Here is an 11,086-nt window from a genome sequence, read left to right as displayed (position 1 = left end):
TCACCCACCCCTCTTCTCCCCACTCTCCTCTTCACCCACCCACTCTCTCCCCCCTCTCCACTTCACCCACCCCTCTTCTCCCCCTCTCCACTTCACCCACCCCCTCTTCTCCCCCTCTCCACTTCACCCACCCCTCTTCTCCCCCTCTACTCTTCTCCCCTCTCTCTTCATCTTCTCCCCCTCTCCTCTTCTCCCCCTTCTCCCTATCCTCTTCTCCCCCTTTCTCTTCATCTTCTCCCCCTCTCCTCTTCTCCCCCTTCTCCACCCTCCTCCGTTTTACCACCTCTCTTCTCCTCAACTCCCCCCGCTTCTCTCCTCTCTTCTCCTCTTCTCCCCAATTCTACCCCTCCCTTCTCCCCTTCTCACCCCTCTGCTCTTCTCCCCCTCTCCATTTCTCCTCCCTGCTCCCACTCTCTTCTCCCCTCCCCCTCTCCTCTTCTCCACCTCTCTTCTTCTCTTCTCCACCTCTCTTCCCCCTCCCCTTTCCTCTTCTCCCCCTCTCCTCTCCTCTTCTCCACCTCTCTTCCCCCTCCCCTCTCCTCTTCTCCCCCTCTCCTCTTCTCTTCTCCACCTCTTCCCCCTCACCTCTTCTCACCCCTCTGCTCTCCCCATCTCTTCTCCTCCCCCTCTCCTCTCCTCTTCTCCCACCTCTCTTCTCCTCTTCCTCTCCACCTTCTCCCCCTCTCTTCTCCTCCCCTTCTCTTCTCTTCTCCACCTCCTCTCCCCCTTACCCTCTTCTCTCTCTCGTCTTCTCCCCTCCCCTCTCTTCTAGTCTTCTCACCTCCCTCTCTTCTCCCCCTCTACTCTTCTCCCCCTCTACTCTTCTTCCCCTGCCCTCTTCTCCCCCTCTACTCTTCTTCCCCTGCCCTCTTCTCCCCCTCTCCTCTTCTCCCCCTCTACTCTTCTCCCCTCCCCCTCTCTACTCTTCTCCCCCTCTACTCTTCTCACCTCCCCTCTCTTCTCCTCTTCTCCCCCTCTACTCTTCTCACCTCCCCTCTTCTCCTCTTCTCCCCTCTACTCTTCTCCCCTCTCCTCTCCTCTTCTCCCTCTCTGTTCTCCTCTTCTCCCTCTCTGTTCTCCTCTTCTCCCTCTCTGTTCTCCCCCTCTCTTCTCCCCTCTCTTCTCCTATTCTGCCCCTATCCCCCCTTATCTCCCCCTCTCCTCTTCTCCCCCTTTCCTCGTCACCCCTCTCTCCTCTCCTCTTCTCCCCTCTACTCTTCTCCCCTCTCCTCTCCTCCCTCTCTGTTCTCCTCTTCTCCCCCTCTCTTCTCCCCCTCTCTTCTCCCCCTCTCTTCTCCTATTCTGCCCCTATCCCCCCCCTTATCTCCCCTCTCCTCTTCTCCCCCTTTCCTCGTCACCCCCTCTCTCCTCTCTTCTCCTCTCCTCTCCTCTTCTCCTCCCCTTCTCCTCTCCTCTACTCCCCCTTCTCCTCTCCTCTACTCCCCCCACTTCTCCTCTCCTCCCCCTCTCCTCTCCTCTACTCCCCCTCTCCTCTCCTCTCCATTTCATTCTGTACTCCAACATCTGCATGGTATTCAAGATAACACACAACATTTCAGCACCAAATTTGTTTTCATCAACCTCAGACTTAAATATCAGTGTTCCAAGAACCTCCACCAGGGGAACTGTAGACTCCTCAAACGGTCCACCACCTTCTCCCAAACTGCCTTCTCACACAAACCAATAAAGACATGGAATGGCCTCACCTCAACATGGATCTAGTCCAATCAGACGTGCCTCACCTCAACATGGATCTAGTCCAATCAGACGTGCCTCACCTCAACATGGATCTAGTCCAATCAAACGTGTCTCACCTCAACATGGATCTAGTCCAATCAGACGCGTCTCACCTCAACATGGATCTAGTCCAATCAGACGTGTCTCACCTCAACATGGATCTAGTCCAATCAAACGTGTCTCACCTCAACATGGATCTAGTCCAATCAGACGTGTCTCACCTCAACATGGATCTAGTCCAATCAGACGTCTCTCACCTCAACATGGATCTAGTCCAATCAGATGTGTTCACACTGATATTGATCTAATAGGCAACAGTGATTTTTTTAATGACACAGAATAAACACTAAAAAGCGCATTACATTTAAATAGCTGTAATAACTTAGCTCTGTACACTATTCTGATTAGATGCTATTTAATGCTGAGTTTGGACACAGGTTTCTATAGGAACACTAAGACACCTGGACCACATATTGAGATGTGCCTTTAGTTAAGTAAATCAGTTGTTACATAAGGTGACAGTTGTAGGTGTCACGACTTCCGCCGAAGTCGGTCCCTGTCCTTGTTCTGGCGGTGAAGAAGGATGGCGGTCTGCGCCCTGCATTGACTATCAAGGTATCAACCAAATCACTGTGAGGTACAGCTACCTGCTGCCTCTCATATCCAGTGCGATAGAGTCAATGCACAGGGCTTCTTCACAAAATTGGATCTCAGGAGCGCTTACAACCTGGTGCGTATCCGGGAGGGGGACGAGTGGAAGACGTCATTTAGTACCACCTCAGGGCACTATGAGTACCTTGTCATGCCGTACGGGTTGATGTCTTCCAGGCCTTTGTAGACGAGATTTTCCGGGATTTTCTTTGGTCAGGTAGCCAACTACTACCGGAGGTTTATCTGGGGCTTTGGTCAGGTAGCCAACTACTACCGGAGGTTTATCGGGGGCTTTGGTCAGGTAGCGACTCCCATTACCTCACTGCTGAAGGGGGGGCCGGTGCGACTGCAGTGGACGGCTGAGGCGGACAGGGCTTTTGGTCACCTGAGGGCTCTGTTTACCTCGGCTCCCCTGCTGGGATCTGGGTGAGGAGCCGTGCTCTCTCAGCGCTCGGGTACGCCACTAAAGGTCTACCCCTGTGCTTTCTTTTCGAAGAAGCTCAGCCCGGCGGAGCGAAACTAAGATGTGGGGGACCGGGAGACTGAACCCTCGCCAGGCAAGGTGAAGACTGAACCCTCGCCAGGCAAGGTGGGGACTGAACCCTCGCCAGGCAAGGTGGGGACTGAACCCTCGCCAGGCAAGGTGGAGACTGAACCCTCGCCAGGCAAGGTGGAGACTGAACCCTCGCCAGGCAAGGTGGGTACTGAACCCTCGCCAGGCAAGGTGGAGACTGAACCCTCGCCAGGCAAGGTGGAGACTGAACCCTCGCCAGGCAAGGTGGAGACTGAACCCTCGCCAGGCAAGGTGGAGACTGAACCCTCGCCAGGCAAGGTGGAGACTGAACCCTCGCCAGGCAAGGTGGGGACTGAACCCTCGCCAGGCAAGGTGGAGACTGAACCCTCGCCAGGCAAGGTGGAGACTGAACCCTCGCCAGGCAAGGTGGAGACTGAACCCTCGCCAGGCAAGGTGGAGACTGAACCCTCGCCAGGCAAGGTGGAGACTGAACCCTCGCCAGGCAAGGTGGAGACTGAACCCTCGCCAGGCAAGGTGGAGACTGAACCCTCGCCAGGCAAGGTGGAGACTGAACCCTCGCCAGGCAAGGTGGAGACTGAACCCTCGCCAGGCAAGGTGGAGACTGAACCCTCGCCAGGCAAGGTGGGCCATGTTGTTTTTTACCCTTTTTGTTTTCACTGTCCTACAGACCAGTTTCCCAGAACGCTAAGGCAGACGCACTGTCCTACAGACCAGGTTCCCAGAACGCTAAGGCAGACGCACTGTCCTACAGACCAGGTTCCCAGAACGCTAAGGCAGACGCACTGTCCTACAGACCAGGTTCCCAGAACGCTAAGGCAGACACACTGTCCTACAGACCAGGTTCCCAGAACGCTAAGGCAGACGCACTGTCCTACAGACCAGGTTCCCAGAACGCTAAGGCAGACACACTGTCCTACAGACCAGGTTCCCAGAACGCTAAGGCAGACACACTGTCCTACAGACCAGGTTCCCAGAACGCTAAGGCAGACACACTGTCCTACAGACCAGGTTCCCAGAACGCTAAGGCAGACACACTGTCCCGGATGTATGACACAGAGGAGCGGTCCATAGACATTTACATTTAAGTCATTTAGCAGACGCTCTTATCCAGAGCGACTTACAAATTGGTGCTTTCACCTTATGACATCCAGTGGAACAGCCACTTTACAATAGTGCATCTAGGTCTTTTAAGGGGGGGAGAAGGATTACTTTATCCTATCCTAGGTATTCCTTAAAGAGGTGGGGTTTCAGGTGTCTCCGGAAGGTGGTGATTGACTCCGCTGTCCTGGCGTCGTGAGGGAGTTTGTTCCACCATTGGGGGCCAGAGCAGCGAACAGTTTTGACTGGGCTGAGCGGGAACTGTACTTCCTCAGTGGTAGGGAGGCGAGCAGGCCAGAGGTGGATGAACGCAGTGCCCTTGTTTGGGTGTAGGGCCTGATCAGAGCCTGGAGGTAGTGAGGTGCCGTTCCCCTCACAGCTCCGTAGGCAAGCACCATGGTCTTGTAGCGGATGCGAGCTTCAACTGGAAGCCAGTGGAGAGAGCGGAGGAGCGGGGTGACGTGAGAGAACTTGGGAAGGTTGAACACCAGACGGGCTGCGGCGTTCTGGATGAGTTGTAGGGGTTTAATGGCACAGGCAGGGAGCCCAGCCAACAGCGAGTTGCAGTAATCCAGACGGGAGATGACAAGTGCCTGGATTAGGACCTGCGCCGCTTCCTGTGTGAGGCAGGGTCGTACTCTGCGGATGTTGTAGAGCATGAACCTACAGGAACGGGCCACCGCCTTGATGTTATTTGAGAACGACAGGGTGTTGTCCAGGATCACGCCAAGGTTCTTAGCGCTCTGGGACGAGGACACAATGGAGTTGTCAACCGTGATGGCGAGATCATGGAACGGGCAGTCCTTCCCCGGGAGGAAGAGCAGCTCCGTCTTGCCGAGGTTCAGCTTGAGGTGATGATCCGTCATCCACACTGATATGTCTGCCAGACATGCAGAGATGCGATTCGCCACCTGGTCGTCAGAAGGGGGAAAGGAGAAGATTAATTGTGTGTCGTCTGCATAGCAATGATAGGAGAGACCATGTGAGGTTATGACAGAGCCAAGTGACTTGGTGTATAGCGAGAATAGGAGAGGGCCTAGAACAGAGCCCTGGGGGACACCAGTGGTGAGAGCACGTGGTGAGGAGACGGATTCTCGCCACGACACCTGGTAGGAGCGACCTGTCAGGTAGGACGCAATCCAAGCGTGGGCCGCGCCGGAGATGCCCAACTCGGAGAGGGTGGAGAGGAGGATCTGATGGTTCACAGTATCGAAGGCAGCCGATAGGTCTAGAAGGATGAGAGCAGAGGAGAGAGAGTTAGCTTTAGCAGTGCGGAGCGCCTCCGTGATACAGAGAAGAGCAGTCTCAGTTGAATGACTAGTCTTGAAACCTGACTGATTTGGATCAAGAAGGTCATTCTGAGAGAGATAGCGGGAGAGCTGGCCAAGGACGGCACGTTCAAGGGTTTTGGAGAGAAAAGAAAGAAGGGATACTGGTCTGTAGTTGTTGACATCGGAGGGATCGAGTGTAGGTTTTTTCAGAAGGGGTGCAACTCCCATAGATCACACTCCCGAACTTCCGGCCTCTTGCCTGGTGGCACCGGTAGTGTGGGAGCTGGACGCGGACATCGAGCGGCGTTACGTACAGAGCCCACTCCCCTCCACCTGCCCAGAGGGACGTTACAGCCCTTACCTTCCACAATGACCTTGGTTGCACCTTTCTGTGGACTTCCTCAAGGATCTTCCTCCCTCACGATCCTGGTCATTGTGGATCTGTTCTCTAAGTCCTGCGGTCTCCTTCCTTTGCCCGATCTCCCTACGGCCCTACAGACTGAGGAGGCCATGTTTACACATGTCTTATAGGCACTATGGGGTGCCAGAGGATAGAGTGTCTGATCGAGGTCCCCAGTTCACGTCAAGGGTCTGGAGGGCGTTCATGGAACGTCTGGGTCTCGGTCAGCCTTACCTCTGGTTTTCACCTCCGCCATCGGGTTTTCACCGGTCTGGCACTCGACCCGAAACCTGCCCCTCCGCCTGCCCTGCCGGAAGCTGGGCCCGCGGTTCAAAGTCCTGAGGAGACTGAACGAGGTTTGCTTCAGGTTACAGCTTCCCCCCGATTACCGTATTAACCCCTCGTTCCATGTGTCTCTCCTCAGGCCGGTGGTGGCTGGTCCACTCCAGGAGTCTGAGGTGCAGGTGGTTCCTCCACCCCCTCTGGACATCCAGGGGGCCCCGGTTTATGCTTTTCGAGCCATACTGGACTCGAGGCGTCGGGCGAAAATCCTTCAGTACCTTGTGGAGTGGGAGGGGTACGGTCCGGAGGAGAGATGCTGGGTGCCGGTGGAAGACGTTTTGGACCCTCCGTTGCTGCGGGAGTACCACCATCTCCATCCGGATCGCCCTGCGTGTCAAGGGGGGGTACTGTTACAACTTCCACAGAAGTCGGTCCCGCTCCTTGTTCGGGCAGCGACGTCACCGGCCTTCTAGCCTTCGCCACCGGCCTTCTAGCCATCGCCACCGGCCTTCTAGCCATCGCCACCGGCCTTCTAGCCATCGCCACCGGCCTTCTAGCCATCGCCACCGGCCTTCTAGCCTTCGCCACTGTCCTTTTGGCCTTCGCCACCGGCCTTCTAGCCATCGCCACCGGCCTTGTAGCCATCGCCACCGGCCTTGTAGCCATCGCCACCGGCCTTGTAGCCATCGCTGATCCATTTTTCATTTTCCATTTGTTTTGTCTTTGTTTTACACGCCTGGTTCCAATTCCAAATGACATGTTCATTATTTAACCCTCTGTTTTCCCCATGGTTTTTGTGCGTGATTGTTTTATGTATGTTTGGTCTGTTACTGTGGGCTCGGTATTTACGACACGTTATTGGAATATTTGAGTAACGTTACATGTGTTACTCATCTCTACTTTCCTGACTCCTCTGCACCAGCTACCCAGACCATTACAGTAGGACTGTTAACAAAGTAGCTGAATTGTCAAAGACTGAGGTCACCCAAAGAAAAGTAATTCAGAACTTTCTCTGGTAAAGAATTACAAATCTACCACTTTCATATAAACCCCTCGATACACAGCAGAACATCTACACTGAATCCTTCCACCAAACATCCTGATCTGTTTTAATGAACACTTTTTATGACACTAAAATAACCTTCAACTACAGTATATATGAAGGGATGATTGTCATTGTTACATTATATAGGCTACAGGAAGTTATATTCTTCCATTTTAAATAACAGGTTCTCCCTCCATCTACAATCATCAGATCTGCTTGCAGATGAACAGAATGTCTTGGAAAGACAGACCTTTAGACCTCATAGTTCTGTCCAATATATTGTGGATTTTTTTCATATTTATTCTTTCCTTACAAGTTGGGATTTAAATTGATGGACACGCCATGATGTCTCAGTGAAAAATGTATAACGTAGTATCTACCATTTCCATTACTATTTATCTAGCATACACACTCACACTCTTTCAAACATTATTATTTGGGAAAGTTATCAGGGGTAGTAACTAGCATAACTTATTTGACTATTTCTTTCACACACAGCTCATTGGCTAGGTTAGCAAGCTAGCTAACTAGCCACATTTAGCACAAGCTCACGACTAAACTGACCTGGCGATCCTACTATCATGGACACTTGTCTCCAGGCAGCATGTTTGTGTTTATGTCCCTGTAGCTGTCAGCAGTTGTTTCAAAAAGACACGGTTTTGAGGAAACTGAGGAAATGATTCTCTCCTCCATGTGTCCAACCGCATACGACCACCTGCAAAAGGAACCTGCATCAGTATAGTTGCCTAGCTGTGTAAAAGGTACCTGCATCAGTATAGTTGCCTAGCTGTGTAAAAGGTGCCTGCATCAGTATAGTTGTCTAGCTGTGTAAAAGGTACCTGCATCAGTATAGTTGCCTAGCTGTGTAAAAGGTGCCTGCATCAGTATAGTTGTCTAGCTGTGTAAAAGGTACCTGCATCAGTATAGTTGCCTAGCTGTGTAAAAGGTACCTGCATCAGTATAGTTGCCTAGCTGTGTAAAAGGTACCTGCATCAGTATAGTTGCCTAGCTGTGTAAAAGGTACCTGCATCAGTATAGTTGTCTAGCTGTGTAAAAGGTACCTGCATCAGTATAGTTGCCTAGCTGTGTAAAAGGTACCTGCATCAGTATAGTTGCCTAGCTGTGTAAAAGGTGCCTGCATCAGTATAGTTGTCTAGCTGTGTAAAAGGTACCTGCATCAGTATAGTTGCCTAGCTGTGTAAAAGGTACCTGCATCAGTATAGTTGCCTAGCTGTGTAAAAGGTACCTGCATCAGTATAGTTGCCTAGCTGTGTAAAAGGTACCTGCATCAGTATAGTTGTCTAGCTGTGTAAAAGGTACCTGCATCAGTATAGTTGCCTAGCTGTGTAAAAGGTACCTGCATCAGTATAGTTGCCTAGCTGTGCAAAAGGTACCTGCATCAGTATAGTTTCCTAGCTGTGTAAAAGGTACCTGCATCAGTATAGTTGCCTAGCTGTGTAAAAGGTACCTGCATCAGTATAGTTGCCTAGCTGTGTAAAAGGTACCTGCATCAGTATAGTTGCCTAGCTGTGTAAAAGGTACCTGCATCAGTATAGTTGCCTAGCTGTGTAAAAGGTACCTGCATCAGTATAGTTGCCTTGCTGTGTAAAAGGTACCTGCATCAGTATAGTTGCCTAGCTGTGTAAAAGGTACCTGCATCAGTATAGTTACCTAGCTGTGTAAAAGGTACCTGCATCAGTATAGTTGCCTTGCTGTGTAAAAGGTACCTGCATCAGTATAGTTGCCTAGCTGTGTAAAAGGAACCTGCATCAGTATAGTTGCCTAGCTGTGTAAAAGGTACCTGCATCAGTATAGTTACCTAGCTGTGTAAAAGGTACCTGCATCAGTATAGTTGCCTAGCTGTGTAAAAGGTACCTGCATCAGTATAGTTACCTAGCTGTGTAAAAGGTACCTGCATCAGTATAGTTGCCTAGCTGTGTAAAAGGTACCTGCATCAGTATAGTTGCCTAGCTGTGTAAAAGGTACCTGCATCAGTATAGTTGCCTAGCTGTGTAAAAGGTACCTGCATCAGTATAGTTGCCTAGCTGTGTAAAAGGTACCTGCATCAGTATAGTTACCTAGCTGTGTAAAAGGGACCTGCATCAGTATAGTTGCCTAGCTGTGTTAAAGGTACCTGCATCAGTATAGTTGTCTAGCTGTGTAAAATGTTATGCAGCTGTGATGCAGTCGGTGTGTTTGAAGCGTTAGGAAGTAGTTTGGGGCTGTAGAAATACAGATAAACCTAGGGTATGGCTAAATGGGGTGTGTAGAAATACAGATAAACCTAGGGTATGGCTAAATGGGATGTGTAGAAATACAGATAAACCTAGGGTATGGCTAAATGGGGTGTGTAGAAATACAGATAAACCTAGGGTATGGCTAAATGGGGTGTGCAGAAATACAGATAAACCTAGGGTATGGCTAAATGGGGTGTGTCGAATCCCTCCACCAGTTGAAGCTAATTTACTATAAACTCGAAAGTAGTATTTGGAGAACAGCAAAAACTAACAGAAATGCCCCCAGACATTCACTATTTAACTGTACTAGAATGCTTAAAAGGTCGCAAAATGTTTTATATCGGTTATCGGTATGGTTTCTTTTTGGAAAGGAAAATATTGGATATCGGTATCGGCCATAAATGTACTATCGGTGCTTCCCTAATAATAAGGTTGGTAACAAGATGGAAAATCGTTGAGGAAATCTGTTGCAGCTCAAATCGACTACAACATCCACAATGCAATGCTCTCTGTGTGGGCTGGCTGGCTAGCTAAATGTATCTACACACAATAATACCAAAGACAATATCAGCATGTGAAGTAGCTAACTAGCTGTTAAATCACCTAAACAAACTGTACTATCAATTTAGGAGTCTCCAATCTCACCATGTTCAACCTGCAGATCGATGTGTCTCCCAGAGTGGAGTTTAAATCACAACGGCAGATATACTTTTGAGGAGATGGGAAACCTTGACGAACCTACGTCTTTGGCCCACGCGGTGCATTCTGGGCGACTCTGGGACAGGGATCGCTCTCCTTCACGGAGTGAATGGAGTCTACTGGGCACTAGCTCAAAAACCCAACAACGTTGACGATGTTACGTCATTGGCCAACGCGGTGCATTCTGGTCGACGTGAGATGTGAGATAATTAACTTGCTGTCTGTAGTATCGTATAGCTTTGGAATCGTGGCAGAACGTACTTTTGATGAAAACAGAGTTTCTCGACATAAAGTACACTGACTTTGAGAAGGGATTACGTGATGATTGGTTTAGCAACCGCGTGACGCAGCATGACAACGTGAACGTGATTGGTCGACAGTCTGCTGGGTGGGGTGTTATACAGGCACGCAGATCTTTAGAAATGTGAGGATCATTTGAACATTGAAAAACGTTGCCGCCCCCTGCTATAATCTACATGAATAATATGGAAATAATTACAGTCACGCAGATCTTTAGAAATTGTAGGATCAATTGTAAATCGCTGCTCTGGCCCCCCAATGGTGGAACAAACTCCCTCACGACGCCAGGACAGCGGAGTCAATCACCACCTTCCGGAGACACCTGAAACCCCACCTCTTTAAGGAATACCTAGGATAGGATAAAGTAATCCTTCTCCCCCTCCCCCCCCCCCCTTAAAAGACCTAGATGCACTATTGTAAAGTGGCTGTTCCACTGGATGTCATAAGGTGAAAGCACCAATTTGTAAGTCGCTCTGGATAAGAGCGTCTGCTAAATGACTTAAATGTAAATGTAAAATGTCACTCATGAAAAACGTTGTCGACCCCCTGCTATAATGTATATGAAGTCACCCTTGTGGAGCGGTTCGTATAGTGGACTATGACAGTGTCATTGTCTCATGTTCTTCCCACCTACATTGTTGCTCTGCATTCAGAGATGTTCCTAATGATGTCTGCACCCAGATCATGTTGTATTTGCCTGTCTGCATTACTCTCCAGGGAAAGGAAACATTCTGTGAACACTGAAACATTGCATCAACAAGGTGTCTCTGATAATATTGAAACATTGTATAAATGAACAATGCGGCTCGGAGAAACTGAAACATTTAGTAT

At 50.1% G+C, this 11,086-nt stretch overlaps 1 long non-coding RNA gene across 1 annotated transcript in view; it reads right to left on the bottom strand.

Annotated features, from left to right (window-relative positions):
• The window catches only part of LOC135570982 (uncharacterized), an 80,242-nt gene extending 69,853 nt beyond the window's left edge, over positions 1-10,389 (bottom strand). The window contains exon 1 of the long non-coding RNA XR_010463615.1: positions 9,902-10,389. This is a non-coding gene — a long non-coding RNA (uncharacterized LOC135570982). The remainder of the gene's footprint in view (positions 1-9,901) is intronic.
• Positions 10,390-11,086: the final 697 nt, after the last annotated feature.

The sequence above is a fragment of the Oncorhynchus nerka genome, unplaced genomic scaffold (genome assembly GCF_034236695.1).
Source record: "Oncorhynchus nerka isolate Pitt River unplaced genomic scaffold, Oner_Uvic_2.0 unplaced_scaffold_865, whole genome shotgun sequence".
Classification (NCBI taxonomy): Eukaryota; Metazoa; Chordata; class Actinopteri; order Salmoniformes; family Salmonidae; genus Oncorhynchus; species Oncorhynchus nerka.
This window is presented reverse-complemented; position numbering and strand designations above follow the sequence as displayed.